This window comes from Syngnathus scovelli, chromosome 9 (genome assembly GCF_024217435.2).
Source record: "Syngnathus scovelli strain Florida chromosome 9, RoL_Ssco_1.2, whole genome shotgun sequence".
In the NCBI taxonomy this organism is placed as follows: domain Eukaryota; kingdom Metazoa; phylum Chordata; class Actinopteri; order Syngnathiformes; family Syngnathidae; genus Syngnathus; species Syngnathus scovelli.
This window is the reverse complement of record NC_090855.1, coordinates 4,372,830-4,387,131: the sequence shown is the minus strand read 5'-3', so window position 1 is coordinate 4,387,131 and position 14,302 is coordinate 4,372,830. Positions and strand designations below refer to the sequence as shown.

The 14,302-nt window shown below is 39.4% G+C and overlaps 1 protein-coding gene across 4 annotated transcripts in view; it reads left to right on the top strand.

Annotated features, from left to right (window-relative positions):
- LOC125975509 (transcription factor HIVEP3) overlaps positions 1-14,302 on the top strand; it is a 33,412-nt gene that overhangs the window by 5,212 nt on the left and 13,898 nt on the right. For 2 of the 4 annotated variants that reach the window (XM_049731162.2, XM_049731158.2), the window contains exon 2: positions 3,459-3,532. The gene's annotated coding sequence lies outside the window, so the exon portion shown is untranslated. Of the gene's footprint in view, positions 1-3,458; positions 3,533-12,818; positions 12,882-14,302 lie in introns of those variants that run through there. The other 2 variants (XM_049731160.2, XM_049731161.2) reach the window with 2 other exon arrangements.

The following is a 14,302-nucleotide window of genomic DNA, read 5'->3' as shown; positions in this document are numbered from 1 at the left end:
TCTTGTTCAACTATAAGGAAAATTAATGAATTTTTTTTTCACAAGCTATAACACGGTTGGGCTATTTATCGAAAAACAAAGAAGAAGAAATTGAAAGAAAAAAAACGATTAATGTGCCGATTAATTGTGTGTATCCGGTTGGAATTTACTGTTAAACCAAAAAAAAAAGAAATTCACATATATATTTATTGCTTGATTGATTGATTGATATCTTTATTTCGAACACATCCAAAACAAAAAAGACATTTAAAAAAAAAACACTTTAAAGTGCCATATATAAGTCCGTACAACAAACAAACAAACTGAATAAAAAAAAAACATAAATAAATAAATCAATAAAGAATGCTCGAAAAGGAGTAGCATAGCTTATTTAAATACGAGCAAAAATTCTGTTGATGTCAATTTACATTCGAAACATTAATTTGACCCACATCTTCATTAGCCCTACATTTGCATGATTGGGGTCAGTCTGCACTTGTCCTGACCTCCCATCAACCCCTCACGATTGAAACGAGGACAAAAATATACACAATGTGTGCTAGTGTGTCTGCCGGGCCCTTCCTCATATGTGCCAGCCTCTGTTATGTAATCTTGTGTGGACAAGCAGACAGTCAGTGCGGGCGGGTTCCACCGCGAGAGGTGACTCGTTAATCTCGAAGTTAATCATTACCTGTGCTGTCGCAAACTTGAAGATTTTCTTTTTTTTTTTTTCTCTCCAATGCACCAAATAAGATGATTAGACGGTGTAATGTTGTTTTTACTCGGAGTCGTCTGGTATTTTTGCGTCTGGCGTCTCCTTCGTACACTTGATGTCATAATCTCCCCCTTGTGTGTCAACATTGTGCTTATTTTGTGCATGTTGACTTTCCACAGTGGTGAGTGTTATGTAATAGTGCGATTGTAAGCTTTTGTGCTTGTACACCACAGGTATGTAAAAAAAAGGGCGTGGTCAGAATGGCATTGTTGGAAATGGAGTGGGGAGGATGTAAGACATGATACACAAAAGTATTTTGGACATTGAAATTGGCAATGGAATAAAATATGCTAATTTGATGTTTCAGTCTGAACACGGTTGTAAATGAATTCAAGCAAATATTTTTCTTCAGCTTTCATCTTCTTTCTTCATTATAATAATTACTAAGAATTAATGAACCTTTTACGTCTTTAGTTAAAGTGAAACAGGTTTGTTATTTTTTTTCCCAAGCTGCGGCGCCTCTCACAAGTTCTCTGGCGCCCCCGCAGGGGAAGCTTGGCTCACATTTCCAAAACCACGTCTAGCCCAACCCTTGATTAATTGTCCTTCAGTATTTGAGTCCACGTTTTGTAGCCTAGCAGTGATGAATTCCTGAAGTGAACAGAGGAGGGAAACATTCTGAAGGTAGTCTCCCAAGGAGGCTCCGTGATGAAAAATGAAGATACGCGTCGGTGTGTGTGTTTATTTGTGTGTTCATCGATCAGCGATGCAGCGGAGGGATTGTATTTCACTACCAGCTTGATGGATCTCCTCCAAATGCTCTGCTTTGTTATATCAGCTTTGCAGCCACACTTTTACTAATTGCAGCAACCCACAGTGCAGTATTTCCATACGTGTAGTAGATGCATGGCGGTAGTTTGGCAACCCGCGATGAGTAAGAGCGAGAGACGTGACACCCGCCCTCACCTCTTTCTTTGTCTCAGCTTGAGCAAGATTTAAGGATTGCATGGGGGATTTCTTCTGTGCGGGAGTCTAATAAGCGGGAAAGTCCTTCAAGCCCTGCTGTGCTTCGGATTCAGTTGTAGTTGGAGATGGGCATTGCTTTATTCGACTATGGCAAGGGTGGTGAACTCATTTTTGTCGAGGGCCGTATCTGGCCCCCGTGCCTTGAGTTTGACACCGATGGACTATGGTGACAATCCAGATGGATAAAAATACAAAAGGCTTTATGAAACCCATAATGAGGTGCATAGTTTACCACATGACAAACTGATGGATAACTAGTTTTGAAATTAGAGACTAGTAAAAACTGTTCAAATAGTTTAAAAAGATGAATGAGTAAAAATTGCTAAAATATCTCCATTTTAAAAAGTCAAGACAATTTGTAATTTTAATCATGACACAAAATTTGTCTTGACGGACCACATAAATTAATATGGCGGGCCGTATCTGGGCCCCCGTGCCTCGAGTTTGACACCGATAGACTATAGTGACAATCCAGATTTAAAAAAGCTTTTATGAAACCCATAATGACTCCGGCATGCATGTATTTATTACTTGCCGCAGTGTTGCCAAGCTGTGCCTTACTTTGTCAGGTAAGGTCATTTAAAGAACGCCTCACTTTCCAAGCTGTTAATTATGCACAAGTGCGGTTGACCATCACTTTGGAAGCGTGTTTACTTTTCACCCTATTAAAGGTCAAAAGATTTCTGCTAGATTTATCCTTTTCCTAGAGGTCGAATAATTCTTGTGATGCTAAACCGATTTTCATGGCGATACATTTAAGTCGATGAAAGAGACCCAGTGTTTTGATGTTTACGATTTGATGTCACTTCACACCATGTGTTGACTGTACTATGTGTATTTATGTACACAGCACAGGTATGCCCCAACATGTTTATATACATTAAATGCATATGATGTTTTTGCTGATGCGTCCATATTGCGAGAGGCGAGCGTTTCAAGTAATTGAAGGTCAATATTTGCCCGAGTGTTTCCTCAGACAGCTTTCCTGGCTTTTGGTCTAGACGGAACACAGGGCTCCCTCTGTGCTTCAGTAAAATCAGAGGGCCTGTCATATTTTTGGTCTCGCTTTGCGAGACTGATCTGACTTCCCCAAGTTTACACCGTGAAAAAGCAGCGGTTTTCTCTGAGCGATATGGAAACTCCCTTTTCGTCAGATCACCCGAGGGAATCGGATTTGTTGCGGAACCGAGGCATGCGGCTGATTAAATTCAACTAGCATTGCGGTTTGCCGGTCGTATTGGTTGATAGAGGAAATATGTAATAATTGACAAAAAACGGTCTGCAGATTTATATTAATTACATTAATTGTTATAATCGATTTTGGAAATTGATGGATCAGCTTGACCACAATTATAAGCCTCTTCGATTTGAGTCCATCGAGATATGAGCCGTTGCTAGGATGATTTTTGTGCTTTGAATTGGAAGCAAAAAATTTTAATTACAGGATAGCAGCAAGGAATTTTATAACAAGAAACAGTTTGTTGTGAAGTTCAGCTGATAGTGAATAATTATTCAAAAATAGACTAATTAGATTTTTGAATTGAATAATTTTTTAATATTTATTTGCCATTTGCTTATTTAAAGATATTTATTATCACACCTGATATTATTCTTACACTTGAGATTCACTAGTAAAATAAACGTAAAACAAGTCAATGTTTCAAATAGTACACTACTGTGAAGGACTATTTTTGATGATCAATAATGCTTTACTAATTTTTTGGTTGGTGTTTTATAGGGGCCTGGAATGGATCGTTGGCATTTCCATTCGTTCCAATGGGCAAAGATGTTTTGAACCGCGAATGATTTGAGGTAAGTGCATGGTCACGAAATGGAATGGATTATCACATTGTGATATTATTCATGTCTGTAGTTACTTTGCACTTTCAGCATTTAATCGTTAGATTGGCTCATAATATTTGTCTATAAATGGGGCACTTAAAGTGTCTAGAATTATTTTGCACTTTTTAAAAGACTAAAAATCTCTTCTTTGTTTTTATCAAGACATAATTTGCTTTCAAACAAGAAACATTTAGTTGTGGAAAAAAAGGTCAAATCCATTTTTTCATCATTTTAAACAGTTTTCAGTTCAGCTTTTAAATGTTATTTTTTGTGCTTGACGGATTTCATTGTTCCGTCAACGGCCGAACAAAGGGCCTTTCCTGTGTGTCAATGTCACAAGTTTATTCTCAGAGTTCAACAACAGCATGCAGTAGTGAATCACTGCAACATCACTGAGTAATAATCTGTCACATTGTGGTCACACTCTTCTGAAGATGAATCAGGTGCAGGTTCTTCCGAGCAGGAATCTCTTTAACCGCTCGGCCATACATTGCCCCATCCACCACGATGATTACAAAAATGTTTCTCAGTGGCATGACGACACAGTATCCCCCCCCCCCCTCCTTTTTAGCAAAACCCCCAGAGTTGCTGACACAGACTCACCCATTGTGTAATTGAGAAAATAAACAGATGATGGGGAGGAGAAAAAAAAAAAAAAAAACATGTGGTGCCTGTCATAGGACTATGTGTTTGTCCTTGGCTGCAGGACATCCAAGTCAGTTTTCATCACCATTTGAAAAGATGGATGAGGTGGTAGAGATTGGAGGTGAGTGGGTGGCTGGAGAGTCAAAGTGGGCAAAATATTAGGTACCAACTCCAACATACATTTTCTGGACAGGCTGTAGAAAATGAGCTTTGATTATGAATATTTTGGTCATGTGGAATTTGTATCAGGCAGCCAGGAAAGGGTGCAAATGTCCTTTCATAGAAATACATTAAAAAAAAAAAAAAAAAACGTTAACATTAGCATTCCTCATGTTATTAAAATGGCTTTTTTTAAAGCGATATTAAAATATAAAAATAGCATTTCTCAGGCTATTAAAATGTCATGTTATAAGTATATGAAAGAAAGATTAATAATGGTGTGAAAAAAATAAAGTTTCATTCATTCATTCGTCGTCGATGGCAGTTAATGATGATAATTAAAGAAAAAAATTACATTTTGCAGGCAGGCTTTTAAAATTTCTGAAAAAAGGAAAAAGAAAGGTGTTTTCTATTATGTAAGCTTCCAGTCAGCAGTCCTGTTGTTTGCATCCAGGTAGTCCCAGAGTTCTGCACAGTCAGCAACAAGAAGGAGCAACCCCAGCTAGGTCACCGCAGAGTTTGAATATTCATCACTTGTGCCGCGTTTGTCCTCCAAGGAAACGTTTGCCCTGGCACTTGGCCATAAATGAGAAATAAAAGCATTCTGGTTGTATCGTTAGACGAATAAAGTCGGACAAAAGCGTCCAGGGGGAAATTACGATCTGCTTGACATGTGGAAGGGTTCAGCTCCCCCCCACCCTCTCGGATTCCTAACTAGGTGCTATCTGTGTAGCTAATAGGTCTTCTTGGAGAAGCTGAAGCAGCAGGGCTGGTTTTCCACTCACTGCCACTGAGTAGGTGTCCATTTACAGCGGGAGTGCCTAAATTACACAGAAGAGGGAGATGAAGAGAAATAGGCCCGACGAGTAAAAGCTCGAGAGTTACAAGAGGTGGGTTGGCAGGTTACTCGCTTTCCAAATCCATCTTCTCTGGAAGCATGTGAGAAAGTTGCACAGTTTGGAATTAGGGAAGAAAAAATGGTTCTCATGCTTTTCCGGTACGCTCGCTTGATTAAATGAAACGTTTGTCTGTTTCGGTTCGACTCATCATGGTTTGTCGTTTCCTCCTTAGCCGCGGGAAAGGTAGTGCGAAAATATAAAACACACGAACAAGACAGGATTCTCCTGTGTTTACTTCTCGCCATGTGACTGCTGGTAAGAAGTTAATCCAGAGGAGGAAAGCAGATAGGAAAAGGAGATTTTTCTCTTTACTGAAGAAGAAAAAAAATTGGCTTGTTAATGTCAAGTTTGTTGGTTTGGGATTCTTTGTGATCCAGGCGATGCCATCACATTTTTGTTTTCTCCCTTGGCTTTGGCTTTTGGTGCCATTCTGGGCGGGAATTTATGAGACAAGTGCTTATAAGAGGGGCAGGTTCTTCCTGAACATTTTGTTCTGTTTGTTTCACAAGTGCAGCCACATTTTTTTTTTAGAAGCTGCACTTTTCTATGCTGAGCTTGTGCTAATGTTCCCTCCCGCCAACTTTTCTAATTCACACTTTATTGCTTTTCTGTGCAACAGCAGCGTGATCAGATTATCCTCCGAGCGTGTTTTCTCACAGCGTTGCATCGCTTTCCTCGTTGTCATCGCCACAGTCGACTTGGTTGTCAAACGTGCCTTTATGACTATTCGCAAATGTGCCTCTCCTCAGAAGCCGACATCGCAATGCAAGTAGGAGGGCGGCTATTTATGTATCCAACACCAGTCATCTTTTAAGTATTCCCATTTTGACTGTCATTCCGTTTTGGCTGCCGCTGCATCCAAATGACTTCAGTGTGTTTTGTTCGCTTTTCGGTGACGTACTGGAGGGAAATATTTTGCAATAATTCTAAGAGTTTTTTCGTACAGAAGGAAAGAGATGTGCAGACTAGTCAGTTGTGACATTTATTGTATGGACTGTATAGTATAAGTGGGGCTAAAAGTATGCTAAGCATTTTATGTTGGCTTGTTGGACTGAGGAATCCCAAAAGAATATTGGTGGACCACAAGGCTTCCCGAGTTTAAAAAAAAAAAAAAAAAAAGCAGCAAAGTCTATTTTTATGCTAACAATACTGTGTATAAATATTTTTACATTTCTAAATATTGTTGTTTTTTTTTAATAAAATTTTTGGCATCATAGGATTCTTTTATTGAAATTTCCATTGAACATAATAATATGAACGGATGATTTAGAGGAAATGTTTTGCTTCAGCAAGTCTGATATTAATAGATCAAAATCAAACAGTAAAATTGTGATTTTTTTTTTTTAACGTCAGACAGCGATGCAAAACGTTAATGACATTTCCGCTTTTACCAAACGCCCCCTCACAGATGTTCCATTTCTGTGGCCACATTTTAATTTACATCCTGGTCATGGGCTGACAGGAAATATTTTTGCCTGCACTGTTTTTTTTTACATTTTGGCTTTATTGACACATTCTCGGACATCTCTTTCCATAAACAGCAAAGGCCCTGATGCGATTTAATGGCAAACTGTTGACATTTGCCAGACCACAATGAATAAAGTTAAAACTGCTGGCAGGAAGAAGTGGGGTTTATTTGCTTGAACTGCAAATTGCACTATTTGTGTTTCTGCTTGTTATCAGTGTAAGTGTTCATATATTAATATTTGTGTAAGACTTACAGTATGTGGATGTAAAATCTGTGAGTCTTGGCAGACATTTTGCCATCCAAACGAAAAGCATTTATTTATGTCTTCAACAACATGTGGCTGGCATAGGTCGAATAACAAAATCGTTTTAATCATGTAAATAATAACAAAAGTAATTGGTAATAATGACGTTGTGAACCAATGTGCACACCGAAACCAGAGTGTGTGTGTTTTTTGTGTACCAACATTTACAGTACATGGAAACGGACCCCACCTTGAGTCAAACATACATTACATTGCAGCCATACTGGGTGTGGCAAAGTGAGGCAATCTCTAAAGATGCTCAGTTTACTTGCAGCTTGGATATGTCGCAATCATTTTGCACTCCGAACTCCTGAAATTATGACTGAACAATTACTTGAGCACCTAACATTAATTTTAGGACGATTTGTGATAGACGTTTGTAGATTAGATTGGATGAAAAAACTCAACGCTAGTATTTGTTAAACACAAAAGTATAGCTACCATGATATAATAAACTAAGCATCAAATTTAAAAAATATATATATTTTTAGAGCTCCATGCCCTGAGTGAGGGGACACAAGCATCTTGGTGGGCGGGGACAGACCAATAAGCCCCGCCCAGTCCCATATGCCCCGCCCCCTGATGATTGGTATTTTGTGTATAGTGGCTTATTGTCACCTGACATAGATGTAGTTCGATTATCTCATTGGAAATGACCCAAGTAGTGTTAACTAACCGCCATGTTTTTGTCTGCTGCTGATTATTTACTCTCTCCGCACTAAGGAGGTCAATTTACCTCATCTTGGAAAGTGTGTAGAAGCAAATTGCTTCCCAGAGTGAACAATGCGACTGCTGGAATATCAAATAACCAATTGCTCAGTTGCAACGCGTCCTTACAGTAAAAGCTCGTGACGATGCAGTTCGCCGATACGAGGCACGCATAGCCGAGCGAGGTGTAACAGGAAATCAATGGCCCTCGCCACCTCGACTATATCAATGCACTGTCTCGCATTGTCCTCACACTGCACTTCTTAGAAGGCCATCCCTATTTTCAGAACTTTGCTTAGAAGCAATCCGACGACATTGCGACGACGGTGATGATGCTGTTCAGAGGAGGTGCGCCCACAGGGAGGTGCGGTGGCGGGTCGGCAGAAGAGTCGGGTTTCTCCTCGCAGGAATGCACCGCTAATTCTTCCTAACCGGGTCATTTGGCCCTCGGGGCCTTCTGGCTCGGTAATTGCCTCGGGAGATTCCGACGATGTCTGATGATGGTGTCATTCGTGTTTATGCACAATAGGATTGTGGCAGTGCGTGTTTCCAAGACGGCGAAGTCTTTTTAAGGGCGTGGCCACCAATGGGCTGTCTAGTAAGCCAAAAGTGGACCAGTTGGTTGTAGAGTTTGAAATCGAGTTTGAAATCAAATTAAAAGTACCTATTTGAAAAATAATCACAACTGAACTTGTTTGTTTTGTTTACCTTTGTTACCAAGTAGCAGATAGCGATGATGATCGTAATCCACTTTGTTTTTGCAGTGGGATTTGTTTGTTATTCTTTTGTTACTGTCAAGTTTCACACGATACTTTTACATGTTCATTCGCATTCTGCCTTTAGTGAGTTTTATCGTTGATCTGAGTGGGTGAGGTATTTTGCAATGCAATCCGGAGTCAATCTCATTTTTTGTTACCGGACATGTTGTGGGCTTCACGGTTTCATGTACATGTAGATGATAATAATGATGATTTCAAAATCAGATTGTCAAGAAAAACACAAAACCGATTTTTTCAATTTTTATAAAAAACAACAAATTTGAAATTAAAGAATGGGGGGGAAAAAATCCACATTTAAAAAAAAATCCCATTCAATTTAAGAGACATAATATAAGAAATCCACATTTAAAAAAAATCCCATTTAATTTAAGACATAAAATAAAAAATCCACATTTAAAAAAAATCCCATTTAATTTAAGAGACATAATATATATTGCTTTCTTTTGATTCACCATTTATCAACACAAACAACAGAACATATTTACCAACAAATACTTTGTTGCACCTCAATAAAACCATTTTCCTAATCCCATGCAGTATTTTCACCCATCCTGTTACTTTCAAAAAAATGCTTTCCAACTCTCAAATATTCACACACACCTCCGCATTTTATGAGCAGGGGAGATTTGGCCCAGGGTGTCGCTATACGTGCGGTATCGAAGTCGAAGAGAAGCTGACTGTCCTTTGAGTGTCTGCTGCAGTGTGGCATGGAGCAGAAAGGCCAGCGGGGGCACACGTAGGCGACGTGAGAGTAAACTGTAAACTGGCTGAATGGAGCGGTTTGTCACAGAGGGTAAGCCATGACTCGGGCGGACTTGGCCTTGAGGAAATCAGAAGCCCTGCCTCCTCCGGGATCTGTTGATACATTCCGCGGCCCGGTCCGTAGCTCGGTCGAGCTTCCACCTGTTGACTCTTTGTGGGCGCTGCTAAATAGCACCAGCAACTTGACAGGTCCAGTTAAGGTGGTTGCGAGATGACTACAATTTGGAGCTAAGGTCATGCAAAGTGCCGCACGTGTTTCCTTTTGTACCTTGGCGCAGCTGCACAAAAAAGGAAGTGGCACTGAGGAAAAAATTCTTTCATTTCAAATCAATTGTTTTCTTTGTTGAGCGAAATAGTGCTTCACTTGATTGACTACCATGCAAGCATTGTGAATTCAGTTTGCGCTTAGTGATGGTGTGAAGGATTCTCTCCATCTAGTTTCACCTAATAGGTGTCAGGATATTAATGCAGACCATCATCGAGGAGGATCATAACTGAGAGGATGAATTTAAAAGAGCCCACGGTGAACTTGTGTGGGTGAAAAAAAAAAAAAGTCATGTGACAATCTGATATCATTACGTTTGGGTTTTAAAAAAAAAAAAAAAATGGAACAGAGGGTGGTCACTCTCTCACTGTTTGGCTATATCAGATATCGCATCTGCTGAGGACACAAATCGATCGGCATTAACAAAAGAGGAGCCGGCTCCACTCCATTAGCTGGCAGCTTGGTTGCACGTGTAAGGCCTCTTCTCTCCAACCTCACCGAGTGTTACAGCTCACTTCATCATTTTGTGGTTTGCATTCTCAGAACAGTTTGTTTTGGGATGCCGATCGACCTTTAGATTATTTCAGATCCTTTATAATGTCTCATTGCCAGCTAATGGTGATTTCATCTATTTCCAGTAAATGTAAAATATAAAGTCCCGGTGGTCAAAATATGAAAATCCAAAAACTGACATGAGTCTCCTGCTTGAGATACAAATGGCTTTTTCTTCCTGTTATTTTCCCAAACGCAGTTTGAGTAATAGCACGGCAGCTTTTGTACACTCGGTGGGTTCCCTCTTTAAATAGATCGCACGCATATGGACACAGCACATCAATTTACCGGAATTTACCGCACATCTGAAATAATCCGACCTCACAACTCAACAGAGACGACCCGTATTTGCACATTTTGTTGTCCGTGTGTAATTTAAGGCACAAACGTCTCAAAATATAGCATCGGGTTTGACTAAATGAGTTAACCGCTCATTTTGTCCAAAATGACACCAACTATTATGTGAGCCAGGATGAAAATGAGTTTGATACCTCTGGTGTAATACAAAAGGACAAGGCGACGACAGATGGGTGAAGGTCCCTCACTGGGAGGTTCTGTATTGAAGGTGCGGTGTCGTAAAGGATGACAATGAGCACATTCACTCCGATACAATACCGACAAAGTATCGCATCAGGGCGGCACGAGGGCACAAACAACGCTCTCTTTGAGTCAACCCGGAACAAATGTGAGGAACCAAAAGAATCAAACTGAAAAAGCAGATGATTAAGAGTGAAAGTAACATTGGGCAAGGGCTGAAGAATTTTGAGAAATAACCAAATCTCGATTCATTATCATTTTTTATCAAGGTCCTCTTCCGAATTTCTCATGTAACACAAGCAATAAATAAATATGTGAATAAAAGTATTTATTTTTTTTTATAGTTAAACGATTCAGAAATTTTTTTTCCTCCTGAATATTGCGATTTAAAATGCAATTATTTTTTCAAGGTCGTCTTCCCGCGTATTTTTCAACAAACATATTCAAAACCTTTGTTCGTGTGAACTATTCTTTACACATAATTGTTTTGGTATTAAAGGATAGGCTTATGCTGGGAAAATAAATTATAAATCAGACTATAAGTATGTGTGTCTATGTATATGTATGTATATATATATATATATATATATATATATATATATATATATATATATATATATATATATATATATATATATATATATATATATGCCACAGGTGTCAAACTCAAGGCCCGGCCGGGGTCCATATTCGGCCCTCCACATCAAGACAAATTGTGCACTAAATTCGTGTGTCATTACTAGAATTGCAAATTAACTTCACTTTTAATATCTTTTTTTGAAATATTTAACCAGTTTTTTTACTCGTCTGATTTGAAAACGAGTTATTTGTCAGTTTGTTTTGTAGCTTTTACTGTATATAATACGAGGTGCTCATACATTGGCCCTCCAAAAGAAGCTACGACGACAATGCGGCTCACGAAATAAATGAGTTTGACACCCCTGATATATACATATATATATATATATATATAATTGTACGTATTTTGATGGAGCAAGCGGGCAAAAGAACGGTCATTAGGCAGCTCCTTGTTTGTGACTCATCCCGTCAACCCACCAGGCGAGGCGACCATGTGTTGCCGGCCTGTGTAGTGCGCCTCTGTGTTCTCTCCCGCCTCCTCTCTGATAAGCCCGTTCTATGTGGCGGCTCGTCGCTCTGCGAGCGTGTTTATTTTAGACCCTGTGAGTCACTTCCTGTACTCTGCCAGTGAGGCAACACTCTATGGAACAGCAGGAGCCGCGTTCATTCTCAATTCTCTGCTTTCTCTGTCCACGTCTCGCTCGCTCGCTCGCTCGCTCTCGTTGATAGGCCCGGCCTCGCTGCTGCGTAATGCGGGGGCTCGCTTGAATGGATGACACTCTGGAATTCATTTAGAGATCCGCCGCTCCGGCGGGAACTGGAAGATATACGTAAATGACACATGTAGGCATAGGGTTCATCACTCAAGTAGATTTCTTTTTTTTTCCCTCCCCACCGACCTCTATGATGATCTCAATAACATATTAGATCAAATTCCACCATGCCAAGAAAGTCAGCAGAATTGTTTACATAGGATTGGAATTTTTCCAACGTTAGTCGGACTTTTACAAAGTCAAAGAATGTCAGATAAAGGTGTTTACTTGCATTTTAAAAGTCGGGTTTTCCCCAAACGTACAGATCCAGTCAAGCTCTGTTCTCCACCTGCCCGTCGTACGTCAACAAACCAGATGGCACATTTTGGAACCATTTACAAGTGGAAATAATAACAGATGTGTCCCGTCGGGAAACACAGCAGAACCCGTATTGCTTAGTCGAAACATTTTTGTAATCTTTTTGGCGCGGCCAATCAATGTTTGTGCAAGTTCAAGAAAAGACGACAGATATTGTGTGTGTGCTTTTTTTTTTCTTACACCTTTCTGTTATGCCACCCCAAGAATGTGTTTGCAAGCGATAACCACGATTTTTTACTGTAAGAATATCAATTGCTCTCGATTTCCTACCGCGCCTTTCCACCTCCTCTCCGAACGTTTATACAGTACAGTGGAAACATTCATTTGGTGTGTGTGTGTCCCCCCCCCCCCCTCCCTCCCCTCCCTCCCTCCTCTCCATCACTCTGTTTTTACCTCACCCCCACCCTCCCTGCCTCTCTCGGCAACACACCCACTCAAGCAGTCATATCCGCTCTCACTCGCTGGCTCTCCATGCTTGTCTCCCAGAGCCTGTGAAGCGTCTCTGAGGGGGAAGACCAGACTGCTCTGTCAGGTAATCTCAAGTCTGTCTGTCTGTCTGTCTGCCTGTCTGTCTCTCTCAGACACATCCTCCCCTTTTCGTTCTGTCTCATGTAAATCCATCTTCCTCAGAATGCTCAGTATCGTGTCACTTTTTTGTTTTGTCACTACCTGTCAGATAAGTTAAATGACTAATTTCGGAAATGCCTCGCAACTGTTGGTGACTCTCATATCAAGGGATTTTTTTTTTTTTAATCTTTGTTTGAGGGAAGGATTTTGGTCATGTGTGTGTCTGTTTACAAGATTACACAAAAACGACTTCACTGAATTTTATCAAACTTAGCAGAGGGGTGTGATATTGACCGAAGGAGAACTCGTAAAATTTTGATGAACATGCTAGATTTTTCTTCTTTTTTTTTCATTTCGCATTTATAGTGGTCATTCCCATTCCATCCTTTTTGACCTTTATTTATTTGGCAGTTAGCTAAGCCATATGTACATTTCTGCCACCAACAGGATGGGAGTGGAATAACTTCAAAGTCACTTTCTCTAGCTTAGCCATTAATGATTTAAATAAAAAATGAATGGGTGGATATTATCACATACACACAACAGAAAAGTTCAACAATTTTCTAATTTATTTTGAAATTGGGATTGTAACAAAAAAAATTTGCAATATCGCACTGTTATTAAAAGGAAAGACAATTTAGAGTTTTGGTATCTTAACAAGAAACATTGAGTTGGCATATTATTTTGCTTTTGCGGGCCACATAAAATGATGTGGTGGGCCTTATCTGACCCCCGGGCCTTGGGTTTGATACCTGTGCTTTACACTGACTTCCAGGTAGCTGGAAAGTTGATTTTAAAATTCTGCTATTAGTCTATAAATGACTGATTAGTGCGGGTTGTTAAAAGGTGTTTTAGTTACTTTTGGTTGTAAATGTGCCTAAATATGGTCAATGTGCTTGCTTTTAGTAATTTTGATATATTTGTTCTGCTTTGCAATTGTGACTTAATTTTTTTCAAATGTGACTTGGCTCAAAAAATGTTGGGAAACATTACGCTAAACTATTACAGAACCTCAATTTGGTATTTCTGACCTGGGTGAAAGTTTTTTTTTCTTTTTTTTTCCATTCTTGTTATGAAATTTCTATTATGTACAGATGAATGAGTCAGATTTGTTGTGTAGGTTGAGACTGATTTTCTATTGGGTGAAGGAAAACATTGAGTCATTTTCATTCAAAATAAAAAAAGTCGCTATCCTCTCTCTTGCCTTCTGTGACAGAAATTTATATTATGTTAACAAAATGAATAATAAAATCTATTAGAATAGTCAAAATGATTAAAATTCAAAATTAATTCACACGATTTAATATGTTGACATCAAAGTAGCATTTTCTCTGGATCCGGATTATTACAAAAACTCTCATAAGGTGAGCAAAGTTAGAAAGTTGA